General features: G+C 37.6%; 1 protein-coding gene across 1 annotated transcript in view; it reads left to right on the forward strand.

Moving 5' to 3' along the window:
• Window positions 1–496: 496 nt before the first annotated feature.
• Window positions 497–20,408, forward strand: part of ACTA2 (actin alpha 2, smooth muscle) — a 231,902-nt gene continuing 211,990 nt past the window's right edge. The window contains exons 1-2 of the mRNA XM_081074814.1: window positions 497–545; window positions 4,831–4,918. The gene's annotated coding sequence lies outside the window, so the exon portion shown is untranslated. The remainder of the gene's footprint in view (window positions 546–4,830; window positions 4,919–20,408) is intronic.

Here is a 20,408-nt window from a genome sequence, read left to right on the forward strand (position 1 = left end):
CTTTTGTTACAAGTTGTTACAAAAGGTTTATGATTACAGGTGAGAGAAAATATGCCTGTCCCAAAACAAGTGGAGATGAGGTGGAGAGGAAGAAATGGATTTTTCTTTCGTCATAAAAGTAATACATGCTCATGGAAAAAATTTAAATGCTAGAGAACAGTAGAAAGTAGAAAGTAACTTCCATCCCCATTCAATGAATTTATTCCCACTGCAGCTATAATCCAAGTTCATACGTTTTTGGGTACCAAACCAGAGGTCAGTCATTCAGTGTACCTCTCTTTCTCCCTTTCAGCTGGGATGCATTAATTTGTATTTAAAAGTTAAAAAAAAAAAAAGCAAGTTAGTGTGAAGAGAAGTTCTTTAGACAAAGGCCCAAGGGTACTCTCCCCCCTTCCTCCCCCAACCCCAGCAAATATTTTGCTTATTTCCTTTTTCAGGTATCTTTTGATCATTATTCAAAACAAGAAGAGAAACTTAAGTTGTCTCTCTTCCACAGCTCCCATTGAGGTCTTGCTTGGTCCTGTGACTCTTCTGTCCCTGAAATGGTAGGTCAAAGTTAGAGCAAGGTTTCCTTCCTCCCCGTACCTGGAAGATTTCCTGATTTCCTTGCTCCCCTCTTCTCATGCCTACTTCACTGGCACTTCTTAGAGTAACTTTATTCTCTGCCTTCTTTACTGAGAGAAATGTGTCTGCAAGAAGATGCCATGTCTTACAGATCTTTGATTCCTTCAAAGATCTGACACTTGGAAAGAGCACAATAAATGTCCCTAGATGTAGGCTCTAGAATTTAAAGCCTGAGGAGGCTTGGGTTGAGCTGCCTGATTTTTTGTTTTGAGGGAAAACATTGAATCACTCTGACCATTAATTTCCCTCTCTGTGAAATGGGGAGCGGTGGGGTAATAACAACTGGCCCTGCCTAAGATCAAATGAGATAGGGCAGTAGGATGCCGAGTGGATGAGTGAATGCTCTTTATGCCGACAGTGACAATGTGGACCTTAGGTATCTATGAAGACATCAAGGTGCTACCGCTCAAGTCTCCCTCCATCTCTGCCATAACAACACTCCTTCACAGCTTCCTTGATGCAGCCACTGCCTCTCATGCTCCGTACCCGCCTTCTTCTCTTTTTTTACCCTCCTTCTCCTCCTTTCCTCTGCATCTCCTGGTTCTTCCTTCCCTGCTGAGTCTCAGGAGAATATAGGAGGGAAGGAATGCCTCACAGGGACAGAGTTAGAGGAAGAGGGCCCCAGGACAGCACAGTTTGCAGAAGTAGCCAGAGCAGTAAGTAGTGTTTGTGACTGAGTCAGAAGTTGTGTCAATCTGAAACACACCAGAAGAGGGCCCTTCTTTCCGTGCCAAAAAACGGGCTCCAAGCCAAGAGCGGCAGCCTGCTATATAAGTAGAATTTGGCAGCAAAGAGCTTTTGAAAGAAGGAGTCTCTTGTAGTTTGGATACTAACTAGAAAAAAGTCATCTCCTTCTAGGCAGTTTGAGTCCCCAGTGAGGTGGACAAAAGGAAAGGGACTCATTCTTGGCAGTGGGTTTGATCTACCCGAGATAAAGCGTTGCTGAGGGAAGGTAGCTCATGTGCTAACACGTCAAGGGCCGAGATTCCATAAATGCTAAGACTGAGACATGACTGTCCAGTTTTCCTATTTTATGAGTAAGGAAACTGAGGCTCTCATGAAAAGGGACTTTCCCTGAATCACACAGCTGGGCTAGAACTCAAAGACCTATGCTCTTTATGCTTCTCCTGCTGCTTCCCCCCACTCTCTGGCTCCTCAGAGCCAATGGGGCTGTCTCTTGCTGAGTAGTAGAAATGTGGTTATGGGACACTGCTTAGATTGTTGTAATCCATACTGTTTGTTAATCATTTGCACAAATACAAGATAAACAGCTCTGATCATTTTGTAGCAACTTGAGAGGAGTGTTTATTTGAAATTTTGCTAAGATCTAGCCTGCCACATGACTTTGTGGGTAATTGGTGTGAACTTTTATCCCTGTGAACTCTGAAATTCTTTGTTTAGGAAATGTTTTTAAAAGCATCCATACAATGGAATACAATTCAGCAATAAGCAGGAAAGAACCATTGATACTACATGCTACAACAAAGATGAATCTTAATTATGCCAAGTAAAGGAAGCCAGGCCAAAACAGTGTGCACTATGTGGTCTATTTATATGCCACATTTCCCCCAAAATAAGACCTAGTTGGACCATCAGCTCTAAAGAGTCTTTTGGAGCAAAAATTAATATAAGACCTGGTAATTATATTATATTATATTATGTTCTATTCTATTCTAAAGACCTGGTCTGGTGTTATATTAAAATAAAACCAGATCTTATGTTAATTTTTGTTCCAAAAGACGCATTAGAGCTGATGGTGCGACCAGGTCTTATTTTCAGGGAAACATGGTAGTGTGTGCTATATGGCTCTGTTTATATAAGACTTTAGAAAAATGCAAATGAATCCATTATGATCGGTAGTTGTTTGGGGGAGGGTAAGGAGCAACAAAGATTAATCACCAAGGGGCACGAGAAGATTTTCATGGATGATGGAGATGTTCATATCTTGATTGTAGTGCTTGTTTAATAGGTATATACATACGACAAAATTGACCGAATTGTATGCTTTGAATATGTGTAGTGTATTGTCTGTCAATTATACTAAATAATAATGGTGATGATGATGATGATAAATTAATCCAGACCTCATGCTCTGAATTTTAGCTTTGGGCTGCTATAACACAATACCATAAACTGGGTGGCTTAAGTAACAGACATTTATTTCTCATAGTTCTGGAGTCTGAAAAGTCTAAGCTCAAGGGGCTGGCAGATTCAGTTCCTAGTGAGGATCCCCATCCTGGCTTGCAGATAGCCACCTTCTTGTTATGTCCTCACATGATAGAGAGGGAGCAAGCTTTGGCCTCTCTTGCTCTTCTCTTAAGGACACTAATCTCATCAGGGGGCCCCACCATCATGACCTCATTTAAAACTAATTACCTTTCAAAGGCCCAACCTCCATCATCACACTGGGGCCCTTCAACATACAAGTATGAATTGGCAGTAGGTAGGGGAACACATTCAGTTTATAACAGTACTTGTAAAGAATATGTATTCTGTTGGGTGGAGTGTTCCAAAATTGTCAATTACATCAAGTTGATTAAAGTATTATCCAAGTTGTCTATATCTTTATTTTCTTTTTACTTGGTCTATCAATTATTGAAAGCGGGTATCTGAAATCTCACTATAATTGTAGATATGTCTGTCTATTTCTTTTTCAGTTTTAGCTTCATGTATTTTGAACTCTGTTATATGAGGTATAGAAACAGTTAGGATTATTATACACTCCTAATTTATTGCGCACCTCCTATGTAACAAGAATTTTTCTACATGCTTTCCATACATAAAGTCCTTTATTGTTAAGGGCTTATTCTGTATTTACTATTTCAGTCTTAGACAGAAGAAGAAAACTGGCACACAAAGTGGTGAAGAACCTTGCACAAAATTTTATGTAGCAGGATAAAACATCAAGCAGTTAGATTTCAGAATTCTCAATTTTGATTAGTTTGGTATTTTAGGTGTGGAGTGGGGATTCTAACTTTGGTCAGGATCAGGGTAAGGAATATGATGAGATTATAAGCTCCCTTGAAAATCTGGCTTTTTGTTGTAATTGTTAAACTGGTTCATATCTTCCATATCATACACATCATATCTTCCATATCATACACATCTGTTATAAGATGAGAAAACAAAACACATTTCCTGCCAAATGGAAGTAATTTAGGTTGGAGTCAACATTTAATCTCCATATGTTTCAGTTCCTTTCTCTTGGTGCTTTGTATGTGGCCTGAGAGCTGATCTCTCTCTTCTTATACCTGGGTTGTATAAAAGCAGTCAAAAGGTCTCTGATGAGGAAAAAAGGAAGTATCTTAAGTAAATATTAGTGAGTTCATAAAATCCATTGCCAAAGAGGCTTAGTAACCAACCCAGTTTGCCAAACGATCTTTATTCAAGTGCCTCCTTCACCCCCTTTGTTTCTTGCTGAGCTATTCAGAGATAAGGCATTGGACTTTAAATCAAAAGAAGGAATTTGATTTTTCACTTTTCTACTTTGCAACTTTGGAAAAGTGACTTAACTAATCTGTAAAATGGATCTACTACTAATACCTACAGAAAAGATTATTTTGATAGCAATACATGAAACTGTACTTAAATGTAGGGTATTATTATTATAATTATCTCTATAAATAAAAGAGACCTCCTTCCTCCAGCACCTGCGTGGCAGTCTGAGTCAATGCTAATACAGGCATTCACTGCACGATGACATTTTGGTCAACGGACAGACACGTATACGATGGTGGGCCCATAAAATTATAATGAAGCTGAAAAATTCTTACTGCTTGGTGACATCATCACTGTCTTAAAGTCTTAGCCATCATAAGGTCGTAGTCATTATAAAGACATCACTGGCCTAATGTTGTAGCCGAGGTCATGTTGTAGTCTCCTAATGTCGTAGCATAGCACGTTACTCACATGTTTGTGGTGATGCTGGTGTAAACAAACCTACTGAGCGGCTAGTGCTGTAAAAGTATAGTACATACAATTACAGTAGGAGGCTAGACCATCTAGGTTTGTGGAAGTGCACTCTATGATGTTCGCACGAGGATGAAATTGCCTAACAACACATTTCTCAGAATGTTTCTCCATGGTTAAGTGGTGATTGTGACTGTCAGCTACTGAGTCCCTTCCATGTATCAGGCACTTCTATCTACATGATGTCACTTAGCTCTTATTTATCCCAGCAATCTTTTCATGATCACTTTTTTACAGAGGAGGAAATCGAAACTCAGCGAGGTTACGTGACTTGCCCATGATAACGTCCAGAGTGTATATGGAAACCAGGATATGAATTCAATCTGTAAGTAAAGTCTCTTTCGTCCATATACCTTCCCTCCATTCCCTCCTTCAAATGATAGGCAGGCTGTCCTAGGTCTGCTATGTACAGCCATGCAGGTTGTACATTGAACAACTCCAGGGAGTGTCATTTTCATAGGTATCAATATAAATGGTGCCCCCCTGGAGGCATGAAAAGCATAACTTACAGAGATATGTATGAGAAGGCCCTGGTGCGGCTAATGTGTTTTATTCAGTGAGGAGAGAAGATTTTGCTGACAACCACATTGTCTTTCCTGCATTTCTCCTTTCAATCAATCACCTTCTTGAAGGTGCTTTCCATGCTTTTATAACTCTGAGTAAATGACCTGAAGAGACCTGACATACTACCTCTCACGATGTGGAGTGATTTTTCTCAATAAGACGGTAATGGATATGCCTGCATTTGTACTAGTCTTTGGGTATTTACCTTTCATGTGCCCCTACATGCCTGCCACCTTCCAAAAATGCTGTGAAAGAAATTGCGTAGTTGGATTTGGCAGTATGGTGCTATAACACAGGCAATTTTCCTTGAGTTAATTTTGGATGACTTCCTTCATGTGCTTGCGTGTGCTTAAGCCATTAAGTCTTGTGTGTGCTTAAGCCAGTAAGTTTTAGAGGCAGTCTCCCATGAGATGAACCCTTTTATGTCTCATTTTCCAGAAAATGCAGCTTAGCATTGCTCTTGCCTTTGACTGTGCCTTTATCCATATGTGAGAGGAGATATGAATTTAGGAATAAGTGAGAGAACATGAATAGTTTTCATTTGGGCATGTTTCCTTCTTCACTAGGTTAACTTCCTAAATGCTATGGTCCACAGAGGTCTTTCTCTATCAGTTACACTTTAAGAATGGTGTTTGCACTCTGAGAGCTTGAGGTAGTAGAAAAACTAACTTTAAGTGGATCTGAGAAGGGTCTATGGTCTGAGCTGGGTCCAGTTAATGATTTCATTTAATTCAGTAATAGTTACAAAAAGTTCATTATACTTCCCTTACATTTATATAGGGTTTTATAGAATGCTCTCACTGTCAGGGACCCTGATCCACATCATAACCTTGTGAGGTTCGATGGATATGTAATATTATGTCTTGCAAAAGAGAAAGCTGGAATATGAAGCTAGAGATGTCAAACAAGATGTCCAAGTTCACAAAGCCGAGAAGAGTCTGGAACCCTATTTGAGCTTTTCTTCCCAGAATGACCATAGCAATCACTGTATCCATTTGGAAGTCGTGGAGACTTAAATTCTTTGCTTTTTCAGGTTCTAAAGCCAAAGATTCACTATAATCCGGGGTCATTTAAAACCAATCCAAATTATTATAGTGAGTTTAGACTAATTATAATTGAGTGAGTATTGCAGTAGAATAAACCTATGTCTTTGTAAACTGCCTTCTCCAGAAATAGCCCTTCCTGTAACCCTAATCAGCTACAAGTGCCAACACAAACAGTAAGGGGCAGACCTCCAATTGCTGTCCAGTAAGAATTGCTTCAACAAGAACTACCCCAAGACCAAGCAAGTATTTATACCCTTACGTAAACATGCGCCCCCTATTGGCCTACAGAGGTATAGGCAGGTAGAGCGCACAGCCCAGCCTATAGTCCCCCAGCCAGATTATATTCTGTGTTCATTCTCAGGGACTTGGACATTATTTTATCCTCTCAGAAATCTGTGCTTACACCGCCCAAGAGTTCCTTTCTACTACTTCCTGTCTTAAAATGTGGTCTCTGGGATGGGGGCGGGGGAAGCACGACTCTTCTGTGTCTAAATGTGTATGCTGATAGAAGCATATGCATTAATGTACATCATTAATTGATGATAAATAAAGAAGCCCTTCTTGTCTCTTTCAACTCCTAGGTTCTTGTGAACAATTGAACTAACTGGAAGCTAGGCTTTCGATGTGAAAAGCAAGTATTATTTTAGATAATGAAAGTATCTTTTAATACAGTGGAAGCAGGTGCTAATCTACAGTTCAATGGGGAGTTTAGCAAAGAAATCAGTTTAGACTAAGCTTGGAGCAGGTTGGAATGAGAATTCAGGAAATGGGAGAGTTAAGGTTTGTGGTTTTGAATTTCCTGTGTGGCTTGACTTCATTTCAAGAACTTCTTTTCAAAGTGAAATACCAAAGCAGTAGTTTCACTGAAAGTTAGTGTTTCTAACTGCTTCCAGCTCCCTTGAGGGTAACCGCCTTCATCAAATTATTGCTGGTGGGAAATTTATGACATGTCAGCACCAATTTGAGGTGTTATCTCTGATTAACTAGAAACATCAAAAGGAGACAAGAAGGAAAGAGTAGAAATACAGCACTGAAAACTCTATGTTGGAGGTAAATATTTGAAAATATATCTATTCTAGAGTGATACTTTACAAACTTTCTTGTCTTGAAATTTCATGTAGACATGTAATAAAAAATAAGTAGAGAAAACTGGAGCTGTTATGGTTGAACAGGAAGTAGTGATACAGAGCCTACTTATTGGCCACCCACACATCCACTGCGGAACATCTGAGACACTTCAGAGCTCTAAGGAACACAGTGAAAAACCAGTGGACTAGGACATTTCTGGAAATTCTCTGTGGAGAATGAGATGGAGGATTGTTCCATAGCAGTGCTGGAGGAGACCAGGAAGAAAGATTTAGACTGTGAACTCTTTGGTGGGCAGGAACCTAACGTATTCATTTCTATGTTGTTGAGACAAGGACAGGACCTATCTCATGGCAGGTGTGAATTAATTTATCAATTTGTTAAATAAATAACTATATTTTTAAAAATCTGCTTTTGGGTGACAAAAGTACCTCAAACCAAAGGAGTACAGGATAGTAAGTGTATTAAGGAGAATGAATGTGGGCCTTATGTGTCTTGATATCCTCATAAGTGCCTACCTGGAGAGGTACCTCTTGCTATTTGGTCCTCATGAAGAATGAAATACGTAACACGTATTCAAAATATGTAATGAATCTCCCAGTTTAATGAAACTACTTTGATATATCGTCAGGCCTACTTCATAAGCACTCTAGAAGGAGGCTTTATGAACTTGTAAATCCATGGTTCTCAAATTGTAGAATACATAAAAATCACTCCAGGAAACTAAAAAACATAAATTCCTGGGCTGTACTCTAGATGTTCTGATTCGGCAGGTCTGGGGTAGGGACTTGGAGTCCTTATACTAATGGTTCATGCACCACAAACTTGAGAAATGTTTATCCCTGGATGAAAGATGCAGGAGAGGAAAGACAACTGTTTGTTCTTGAGGGTCACAACCACACTTCTAGATTTTGTGAATTCTAGGCAAATCTCAGCACCAATCTTGAAGGCGATCTTAGAACCACCCACATTCTCTAGAAGTTCCCAGAATGGTAACTTTCACCTTGCAGGCTTTCCATCTCACCCCTTGCAGGGATCAAGGCCTGGGAAGATGACCCCAATGGCAGTTGTAGCCTGAATTTGCTCTTTTGATGCATTCTTTTTTTATTCCCATCCTAAGGAGGGAGGATGGTCCCTTTGGCAACCATCATCTTGTTGCCTATATCTATGGATTTTTTTTCTGTTTTGCTTATGCATTTGTTTTGTTTTTTTTAGATTCCACATATAAGTAATATCATATGGTATATGTCTTTCTCTGTCTGACTTATTTCACGTAGCAGATTACCCTCTAGGTCCATCCGTGCTATTGCAAATGGCAATATTTCATTCTTTTTATTGCTGAGTAATATTCCATGGTGTATATATATATATATATATTATATTATACATATATAATATAATATATATATGTTTACCATATCTTCTTTATCTATTCATCTGTTGATAGACATCTAGGTTGCTTCCGTATTTTAGCTATTACTAGTAATGCTGCAATGAACAGAATGGTGCATATACGAGGTGTGATCAACAAATACGGTGAATGTTTAAATTTAAAAAAAATTTGTTACAGTAAAAGACACATTGCCATTAATCCCCGTCAAAATACTCCTCCTTGCTTCAAACTCATGCATCTCATCATTCTTGCCACTTCCTGAGGCAGTTCTGGAAGTCCTCTTTTATGAGTGTCTTTAGTTGCATTGTCATGACTGCCTCAATGTCCTGAATCAATTCAAAATGTTTACCTTTCATGGTAAGGTTTAATGTTTGGGGAAGAGCCAGAAGATGCGTGGTGCCAGATCCAGTGAATAAGGTGGATGAGGACACACTGTAGTGTCTCTATTTGACAGAAATTGCCGTACCAGAAGTGATGTGTGACATGGAAACTTTCTGGTGTAATCACAAAATATGGTGAATGCTGCTGCTGGGTGCCGTTCAATGGAAAGGCAGGATCTTCAATACGGGCAGCTGTGCGTCGAACCTTAGTAACAGTGTCTGACAAGTTTCAACTTGTTCACTGCAGTCAGTCGGGTGTGAGCTACGGTTGAGAGAAATTGTGTTTTAAAGTGTGCCATAAATCATCCTCCATCATGATAATGCTCCGTGTCACACATTGCTTTGGTATGGAACAATTTCTGTCAAATAAAATCATTATAGTGTGTCCTCTACCTTATATGAATCTACCTTATTCACTGGATCTGGCACCATGCAACTTCTTTTTTTTTTCATTAAAGTTTATTGGGGTGACAATTGTTAGTAAAGTTGCATAGATTTCAGGAGTACAATTCTGTATTACATCATCTATAAATCCCATTGTGTGTTCACCACCCAGAGTCAGTTCTCCTTCCATCACCATATATTTGATCCCCTTTACCCTCATCTACCACCCCCCTCCCCCCTTACCCTCTGGTAACCACTAAACTATTGTCCGTGTTTACGAGTTTTTGTTTCTGATTTGTTTGTCTTGTTCTTTTGTTGTTTTTGGTTCATATACAACATATCAGTGAAATCATACGGTTCTCTGCTTTTTCTGTCTGACTTATTTCACTTAGCATTATAATCTCAAGATCCATCCATGTTGTCACAAATGGTCCTATTTCATCTTTTCTTACTGCTGAATAGTATTCCATTTTGTATATATACCACAACTTTATCCATTCATCTATTGAAGGACATTTTGGTTGTTTCCATGTATTGGCCACAGTAAATAAAGCTGCAATGAACATTGGAGCACAGGTGTCTTTATGTATAAATGTTTTCAGATTATTTGGGTAGATACCCAGGAGAGGGATTGCTGGGTCATATGGTAATTCTATTCGTAATTTTTTGAGGAACCTCCACATTGCCTTCCATAGCGGCTGCACTAGTCTGCATTCCCACCAACAGTGTATGAGGATTCCTTTTTCTCCACAGCCTCTCCAACATTTGTTACTATTTGTCTTGTTGATGATAGCCGTCCTAACTGGGGTGAGGTGATATCTCATTGTGGTTTTTATTTGCGTTTCTCTGATGATTAGTGATGTTGAGCATTTTTTCATATGTCTATTTGCCATTTGTATGTCCTCTTTGGAGAAATGTCTCTTCAGGTCCTCCGCCCATTTTTAAATTGGGTTGTTTGTTTTTTTGTTGTTGAGTTGTATGAGTTCCTTGTGTATTTTAGATATTAGCCCCTTAACAGAGGCACTGTTTGCAAAAATCTTCTCCTATTCACTTGGTTGCCTCTTTATTTTGTCAATGGTTTCTTTTGCGGTGCAGAAGCTTTTAAGTTTGATATAGTCCCATTCATTTATTTTAGCTTTTACTTCCCTTGCCTTTGGAGTCAAATTCATGAAATGCTCTTATAACCCAAGGTCCATAAGTTTAGTACCTACGTTTTCTTCTATGCAGTTTATTGTTTCAGGTCTTATGCTTAAGTCTTTGATCTATTTTGAATTAACTTTGGTACATGGTGACCGATAGCAGTCCAGTTTTATTCTTTTGCACGTGGCTTTGCAATTCTGCCAGCACCATTTATTGAAGAGGCTGTCTTTTCTCCATTGTATGTTTTCTGATTCTTTGTCAAAAATTATCTATCCATATTAATGTTGTTTTATTTCTGGGATCTCATTTCTATTCCATTGGTCTACGTGTCTGTTTTTCTGCCAATACCATGCTGTTTTGATTATTGTTGCCCTGTAGTACAAGCTAAAGTCAGGGAGTGTGAAACCTCCAGTATTGTTCTTTTTTCTTAAGATTGCTTTGGCTGTTCCGGGTCTTTTGTGGTTCCAAACAAATCTGATGATTTTTTGTTTTATTTCTTTAAAAAATGTTATTGGGATTTTGATGGGGATTGCATTAAATCTGTATATTGCTTTGGGTAATATGGCCATTTTAACTATGTTGATTCTTCCAATCCATGAGCACGGAATGTCTTTCCATTGCTTTGTGTCTTCTTCAATTTCTCTTAAAAATGTCTTATAGTTTTCAGCATATAGGTCTCTCACATCCTTGGTTAAGTTTATTCCTAGGTATTTTATTCTTTTTGCTGCAATTGCAAAATGAATTTTTTTTTTAAATTTCTTTTTCTGAGATTTCATTGTTAGCATATAGGAATGCAATGGACTTTTGTATGTTGATTTTGTAGCCAGCAACTTTACTGTATTTGTTGATTGTTTCTAAAAGCTTTTTGGTGGAGTCCTTAGGGTTTTCTATATATAGCATCATGTCAACTGCAAAGAGTGACAATTTAACTTCTTCATTCCCAATTTGGATGCCTTCTATTTCTTTGTCTTGCCTAATTGCTCTGGCAAGGACTTCCAACACTATGTTGAAAAGCAGAGGTGATAGGAGACAGCCCTGTCGTGTTCCTGAACATAGAGCAAAGGGCTTCAGTTTTTCACTGTTAATTATAAGATTAGCTGAGGGTTTGTCATATATGGCCTTTATTATGTGAAGGTATTTTCCTTTTATACCTATTCTATTAAGTGTTTTAATCATAAATGGATGTTTTATCTTGTCAAGTGCTTTTTCTGCATCAATTGATAGAATCATATGATTTTTGTCCTTTATTTTGTTTATGTGATGTATCATATTGATGGATTTGTATATGTTGAACCATCCTTATGCCCCTGGGATGAACCCCACTTGGTCGTGATGAATAATCTTTTTAATGCATTGTTGCATTCGATTTGCTAGAATTTTGTTTAGGATTTTTGCATCAGTATTCATCAGAGATATCGGTCTATAGTTTTCTTTTTTTGTGTTCTCCTTACCAGGTTTTGGTATCAGGGTAATATTGGCCTCATAAAATGAGTTAGGGAGTACTGTCTCTTCTATAATTTTTTGGAAGAGTTTGAGTAGGATTGGTATTAGATCCTCTTTGAAGGTTTGCTAGAATTCACTAGTGAATTGTGATCAGAGAATAATGCTTGGTATGATTTCAAGTAAGCCTTGTGATCAGAGAATAATGCTTGGTATGATTTCAATCTTCTTAAATTTGCCAAGGCTAGATAGTGAAGCCATCTGGTACCAGACTTTTGCTTTTGGGAAGGTTTTGGATGACTGATTCAATTTTGTTACTGGTGATCGGTCTGTTTAGATTTTCCAGTTCTTCATGGTTCAGCCTAGGAAGGCTATATGTTTCTAAGAACTTGTCCATTTCTTCTAGGTTATTGAATTTGTTGGCATATACTCCTTCATAGTATTCTTGGATGATGCTTTGTATTCCTGTGGCATCCGTTATAACCTTCCCTTTTTCATTTTTGATTTTGTTTATTAGTGTCTTCTCTCTTTTTATCTTAGTGAGTCTAGTCAAGGATTTGTCAATTTTGTTAATCTTTTCAAAGAAAAGATTTGTCACATTAATTTTTTTCTATTGTCTTTTTGTTCTCTATTTCATTTAGTTCTGCTCTGACTTTTATTATTTCCTTTCTTCTGCTGACCTTGGGTTTCATTTGTTCTTCTTTTTCTAGTTTTTTAAGGTGTAACGTGAGCTTATTTACTTGGGATTTTTCTTGTTTCTTGAGATAGCCCTGTAATGGTATAAATTTTTCTCTTAAAACTGCTTTTGCTGCATCCCAAAAATTTTGGTATGATGTATTTTCATTCTCATTTGTTTCCATGTATCTTTTGATCTCTCCTCTAATTTCTTCTTTGACCGGGTCGTTCTTTAAGAGTATGTTGTTTAATCTCCAAGTATTTGTAGTTTTTCTTGCTTTCTTTTTATAGTTGATATCCAATTTCAAAGCCTTGTGATCAGAGAATGTGCTTGGTATGATTTCAATCTTCTTAAATTTGCCAAAGCTAGTTTTATGTCCTAATATATGGTCTATCCTTGAGAATGTTCCATGTACACTAGAAAAAAATGTATAGTCTGATGTTTTAGGATGAAGTGCTCTATAAATGTCAATTATGTCCATTTCATCTAATGTGTTATTTAGGGCTGCTATTTCATTATTTATTTTCTGTTTGGATGATCTATCCACAGCTGTCAATGATGTGTTTAGGTCCCCTAGTATAATTGTGTTTTGGTCAATATCTCCCTTTAGTTCTGTTAGTAGTTGCTTGGTATATTTCGGTGCTCCCTGATTGGGGGCATAAATATTGATGACTGTTATTTCTTCATGTTGTATAGTCCCCTTTACCATTATGAAATGTCCATCTTTGTCTCTTGTTACGTTTTTCACCCTGAAATTTGTTTTATCTGATATCATTATGGCTTCACGTGATTTTCTCTGGATACCATTGGCTTGGAGTATAAACTTCCACCCTTTCATTTTGAGTCTAATGCTTTTCCTTGTAGCTGAGATGTGTCGCTTGGAGACAGCATATGGTTGGGTTTAGTTTTTTGATCCTATTTGGTACTCTGTGCCTTTTTATTGGTGAGTTCAGTCCATTTACATGTAGGGTGATTATTGATATGTGAGGATTTCTTATCATTCTGTCTTCAGTTTTCTAGTAAGACTATGTCTCCATGGTTTCTTTGCCTTTTTGTTATTGTGTATTATTTCTGTGAGGTGGTATTCTATGATTTTTCCTTCTGTTTCTTCTTTAATTATGGTACATATTTCAGTTCTGGATGTTTTTTCAGTGGTTACCATTAAGTTTATGTAAAAGAAAGTTTGATATTTAGAGTATTCAATTTTCTTCAGCATGCTTACTTTCTCCATTCCCATGTTCTGGTTCAGGCCTTTACTCTCCCCCTTTTTATGTTTTGGATGCCACAAATTGTCCCTGTTGATGGTGGTTGAATAGCCTCCGTTAGTATTTCTTGTAGTGCAAGTCGTGTATTAGAAAATTCCCTCAGCTTCTGTATGTCTGGAAAGGTCTTTATTTCTCTTTCATATCTAAAGGATATCTTTACTGGATATATTATTTTTGGTTCATAATTTCTCTCTTTCAATAGTTTGAATATTTGGTTCTAGTCCCTCCTGGCTTGTAGAGTTTCTGCTGAAAAATCTGATGATAATCTAATGGGCTTTCCTTTGTAGGTTACTGTCTTTTTTTCCTTGGCTGCCTTGAGGATTCTTTCTTTGTCGTTGATTTTTGACAGCTTCAATACAATGTGCCTTGGAGAAGGCCTGTTGGGGTTGAGATAATTAGGTGATCTATTTGCTTCTTGGATTCGAGGATCCAGTTCTTTCCACAAGTTTGGGAAGTTCTCATCAACTATTTGTTTGAATATACTCTCTGTTCCCTTCTCCCTTTCTTTCCCTTCTGGTATGTCCATTATTCTTATATTGCTCTTTCTGATGGAGTCAGAAAATTCTTGTAGAGTTCTTTCATTTCTTTCAAGTCTCAAGTCTCTTTCTTCTTCCATCCGTGTCATTTCCAGGTTTCTATCTTCAATGTCACTGATTCTTTCCTCCATCTGGTCAACTCTACTACCTAAGCTGGCTACTTCATCCTTCATTTCTTCTATTGAGTTCTTCATCTCCAGAAATTCCATTTGGTTCTTTTTTAAAATTTCAATCTCTTTGGTAAAATGTTCATGTTGTTCTTTGATTGTGTTTCTGAGTTCATTAAACTGGCTTTCTGTGTTTTCTTGCATCTCATTGAGTTTTTTTGGAACTGCAATCTTGAATTCTTTGTCATTTAAGTCACATATTTTCATATCTTTAAGTTCATTTTCTGGAGACTTTTCATTTTCTTTCTGAGCTGTCTTGTTGCCTTGGTTATTCATGGCAATTAATAATTTATTATTTCTCTTCCTAGACATCTGCAGGAGTGGGTTCTGCAACAGGTTGATAGGAAGTGGTCTTTTGTTTTCCAGTACATGTTGGTAGAGTGTTTTATTTTCTCTCCGACTGCAGCCTTTTTTTCTCTCTCACACTGTAGTGTTATTTCTCTGCACTATTCCAGCTTCTCACACAATGGGGGGATTCCCTGGAAGGCGGGCTTCTCTTCTGTTAACAGTTTGCCTGTGTCATAGGGCACCGCATCCCTGTGGGGAGGCAGAGAGCTTTTGAAGTACCAAAGCTCTTCCTTCACCAGATTCAGATCCCCTGTGTTTCAGCAGTTCTGTTTACTCTTGCAGGGGTTTGCCCAGATATGTGGGGACAGGGGCAGGGTGAGTTGTGAAAGGTGTCATAGAGCAATGTCAGTGAGCACCACCACAGCCAGTTCTGCTTCCACAGCTCCCTCCCCTTTGCCGGAATTAGTTGGGCTGCGAATCTGTGTCTGCGGACCACAATTCTCATAACTACAAATATTCTGTTCTTTTGATCAGACACTGTTACTGTTCCACTTCTAGCATTGGGCAGGTGGAGGTGGGGCGTGCTCTGGGAGGGCAGGGATGGGGGCTGCTAGTCTCAGTCCCTAAGGCTTCTGTTCTCTGCAGCAGTGAGGGCTTAAACCACCGTTTTCAGCCTTCTTCCCTCAGTCTTTGCTCCGAGATCTTTGCTGTGAGCATTGGGTTCAGCTGTGTTATATGCTGTCCCCGCAGCCCTGTGGGCCATAAGTGGAGTCCTAGCTCTCTGAGTTCTTCCCTCTCCCGCAGCTGTGGTAGTTCCGGGATGCAGCAAGCTTGGTGCACTGAGCTAGGTCTGCGTCCTGTGCCTGGGCGTCGCTGTCTCTGCACTTCTCCCTTCCCTCCTCCCCTGCTCTAGCAATTTGTTCACCTGTAGGTGAATTCAGTAGTGAGCCTCTTCGTCTTGCTTGTCTGCTGTGCAGGGAGTACTTTGTGAAGTTATAGTTGTTCTATATGTTGTAAATTCCAGGGGAGATTTCCAGAGGCTCACCTCACGCCGCCATTTTGATCAAAGATGCTATCTTAATACCATGCAACTTCTGGCTCTTCCCCAAAGTCAAAGTGATTCAGGACATTGAGGCTGCCCATGACAGTGCAACTTAAAGACACTCATGAGAGAGGACTTCCAGAACTGCTCTGAAAGTGGCAAGAACAATGGGATAAGTGTGTTTGAAGTGAGGGGGATTAATGGCAATGTGTTTTTTACTGTAATAAATATTTTTAATTTAAACATTCACCATATTGTTGATCACACTCTGTATCTTTTTGAATTTGTATTTTTAGTTTCTTCAATTAAATATCCAGAAGTGGAATTGCTGGATTGTATGGCAGCTCTATTTTTAATTTTTTGGGGGAATCTCCATACTGTTTTCCATAGTGGCTGTACAAATTCACAGTCCTACCAACAGCATATGAGGGTTCCCTTTTCTCCATATCTTGCCAACACTTGTTATTGATTTATTGATGCTAGCCATTCTGACAGGTGTGAGGTGATATCTCATTGTGGTTTGAATTTTCATTTCCCTGAAAATTAGTGGTGAACATCTTTTCATATGTCTGTTGTCCATCTGTATGTCGTCTTTGGAGAAATGTCCTTCCAAATCCTCTGCCCAGTTTTTAATGGGATTGTTTATTTTTTTGGTGTTAAATTGTATAGGTTTTTTTGATATATATATATTTTGGATATTAACTCCTTATTAGATGTATGATTTGCAAATATCTTCTCCCATTCAATAGGTTGTCTTTTTGTTTTGTTGATGGTTTCCTTTGCTGTGCAAAACCTTTATAGTTTAATATAGTCCCTTTTGTTTATTTTGCTGTTTTTGTTTCCCTTGCCTGAGGAGACATACCTAAAAAGATATTGCTAAGAGTGATGTCAAAGAGTTTACTACCTATGTTTTCTTCTAGGAGTTTTATGATTTCAGGTTGTACATTTACGTCTTTAGCCCATTTTGAGTTTATTTTCATATATGATGAAAGAGAGTGGTCTAATTTCATTTTTTTGCATGTATCTGTCCAGTTTCCCTAACACCACTTATTGAAGAGACTTTCTTTACCCCATTGTATTATATATCCTTGCCTCCTTTGTCATATATTAATTGTCCGTATAAGCAAGGATTTATTTCTGGACTCTCCATTCTATTCCATTGATCTATATATATGTTTTTATGCCAGTATCATGCTGTTTTGATAATTGTATCTTTGTAATATAGTTTGATGACAGGGAGAATCATACCTCCCATTTTCTTCTTTTTCAAGTTTTCTTTGACTATTCAGGTGATCTTTTGTGGTTCTATATAAATTTTAGAATTAGTTATTCTAATTCTGAGAAGAATACCATTGGCATTTTAGTAGGGATTGCATTGAATCTGTATATTGCTTTAGGTATTTTTGACACATTTTTATTCAAAGACTGGACTAGCCCCAAAAGTGTCAAGTAGCAGTTGAAATGTGTTCAAAATAATGTGGAAAGAATGAGAGAACAATACAATGCAAATCTCTGTAACCACATTCTTTCAAAGAAAGCCATCTTATTAGCAGTCTATTGACATCTATCATCAGGACAGAATGGAAAAACTGAATTCCTTTGTGATTATGATATTTTGGTAGTTGCTAAATATTATGACTACAAAAGCATGACCTTTACATAGTAATAACAACTGACACTTATGTATAATAAGTGTTTACAAAAGGCTAATCTAATCAGTTACTCCACAAAGAAGCCTTAACAGGTATGTATGGCTGATAAGATTTTAGAATATTAAGTAATTTTTTTAACAAAGAAATATAATCTTAATTGATGTTTGTTCCATAATCAGTTCCAATGTTTAAAAAAAAAAGTGTTTTTAATACCTTAGAGGATGGTTGAAGTAATATGTAGCAAACAAAAGCCTATGAAGGCTGATTGAAAAGGGATCCTCCTTGCTACCCCATACCTCCGGAATGTTCTGAGCAACAATGGCATCTTTACTAGAGGTGTAAATTAGTCCCATCATGTGTCATTGGAATAAATCAGTTACAGTATCTTTGTTTCAACAAAATACTGAACCACCAGTCTTTTATAGTCCAAATATCTCCAGATTATTGATGAGGCCTGTCATCCCAGCTTCCCCTTAATCTTGTCAGACCTTACTCAGCCATAGCTGAATGCGAAACACTGCAACAAAACTTATAAAATCTATTAATATAATTTGTACACATTTCTAAGGGACTGAAGATGACTGTTAAGAAGCCTTTTGAGTTCTCTTACTGGAACAATGTTTTTCAAACTTTTGGGAACGTATTCCTCCCTTTTAATTAACATTTACATCTCAAATTCCATCTTGCTTCAATTCAATTCCTCTTCCCTTCTTTCTTTGAGAATCACTCTTCATAGATGAAATCTTCTAACAAGTATCCTTAAAAATAATGTTCTGCAGGTAGGGAATACAATAAAACTGTGTGATAAAGAACTCTGGAGCAGAAGTTAAAAACATGGTGCATTTTATTCATCTCCATGGCCCTACCCCACCATATATAGCCTTGCACAATTCACCTCCCTCTTTGGTTTTTCTCATTTTTCATTTATGAACCTTCAGCTCTGCTTTTCTCTTCAGCTCTGATGAGAGTACGACAGAATTATACAACAGAGTTATAAATTGTGATCATGACTGATGGGAAATGTAAAGTGTTTGGCTTGTTTCCCAGTCAGATAATTTTCTCAGATGGGACTCTGGAGAACAAGAACACTGCATGAGAAGGAACAGAGAAAACTATCAAGAGTCATGATCAGTGCTAGTCTATTATCTAGATAAGATCTGATATGCGTTCAACAGAACGCATGCAAGAATATCTAAATGACTATAGAGCCAAATTTGAGTTTTGCTCAAATAACTGATGCTAATAAATTCATTCATGATGGAAGATCCACTGTAATGGGAAAGGTCTGGAAGTGTTTTCTTTCCCTGGCACCTAGGCTGTGGCAGTTTGCAGCAGTACTTGTGGAAGAAAATGGATGTGTGTGTTCTGGAAGGGACGGAGTGGTTCTTGCTCTTTTGGGAATGCCAGCTAGACTGTCATCCTGTCACTGTGTGATATGATTAATTGGAATTAAACAATGAGAATATAGACTGAAGGCTTCATGGAGACAGGAAAATAGCAGGACGAGTCATAGGGCCAGAAGTTCCTTGTAGATAATTGTTGACATTTGTATGAAATTTGACCTTGACTGTATCTGCCTGCCAATTTTTATGATTAATACAAACAACACTTTAAAAAAAATCTCTACAATAGGAAGTCACTAGGAAACTAATTATTTTCCTCATCAAAAAATTGTATTACATGTTTTTTAACACTAAAATTACATGCAGTGTCTACATTCATAGATTTTTTAAAAAAGGATACAGTTTGTAATATATTAAGTCTAAAATATATACACTAAATTTTTTACAGAGTTAATCTTTAGGTAATAAGATTAGAATTGCTTTTTCCCTAGGTTCTTTTCTTTCTTTTCCAATTTCTCAAAACATAATATTATATTATTTTATATTAAGAGAAATATAAATGTTACTCAAAAACAGCATAATGATAATTGCTAACAATTATGGAGACCTTTTTCTATGCCAGGTTCTGGGCTTGGTACTCTGCATATGTTGTCTGTTTTAATTCCCCCAGATACCCTTTGAGAGTGGAACTTGCATTGTCTATATTTAACCCATTCAGAAGCAAAATTATCAAGGTCCAGTGACTTACTTACCCAAGGAAATATATGGTAAATGTATGGAAATATATGGTAAAGTCAGGATTTGAACCCAAGTGCTTTCTGACTCTAGGAGCTTTGGCTTAAATTTCATTAATATAATAGAATCAGGAAAACCATTCAACTTTACATTTATGTCAAATCCTAGTACTCTCCTAGGGATCTAACCTAATGGGATCTAACCACTAAAATAAATGGCAAATTCTGGATTCTTATCTCAATGATCATATTTTTCTTTCCTTCAGACCATTTTATTCTTTTTAAAAAATTTTAGAACCCCCAGGAAGTTAGTCTTTTGAACAAACCAGAAGAAACATCATTTTGAAAGTCAGTTTTATTTGTCAGGACCCTAGATGTCCTGGAATATTGGCTGGAAATTCATGGATGTTGGAAAATTAGTTATTTGCACAAAATCTTTATTTTTCTTGTGAGTTGCCTCTCTCTCTTTGAAAGGAGAGCGCTCATATAATGTTGACTGAATAAAAGTTCTTTTGGTGATTTCTGCTGAATGGAGGACTTATGATATTTCCTGGGGAAAGTACATATACTAACCAGTCAGAATGGTTATCTACCCTGTTTTGGAGGGTGCTGCTGCGCCTTCTGTTGATAGATAATAGGGAAATCAAGAAGGATAGGGTGAGGGGAGAGAGAACAGTTC

Source organism: Rhinolophus hipposideros (genome assembly GCF_964194185.1).
Source record: "Rhinolophus hipposideros genome assembly, chromosome: 15".
Taxonomy (NCBI): Eukaryota; Metazoa; Chordata; class Mammalia; order Chiroptera; family Rhinolophidae; genus Rhinolophus; species Rhinolophus hipposideros.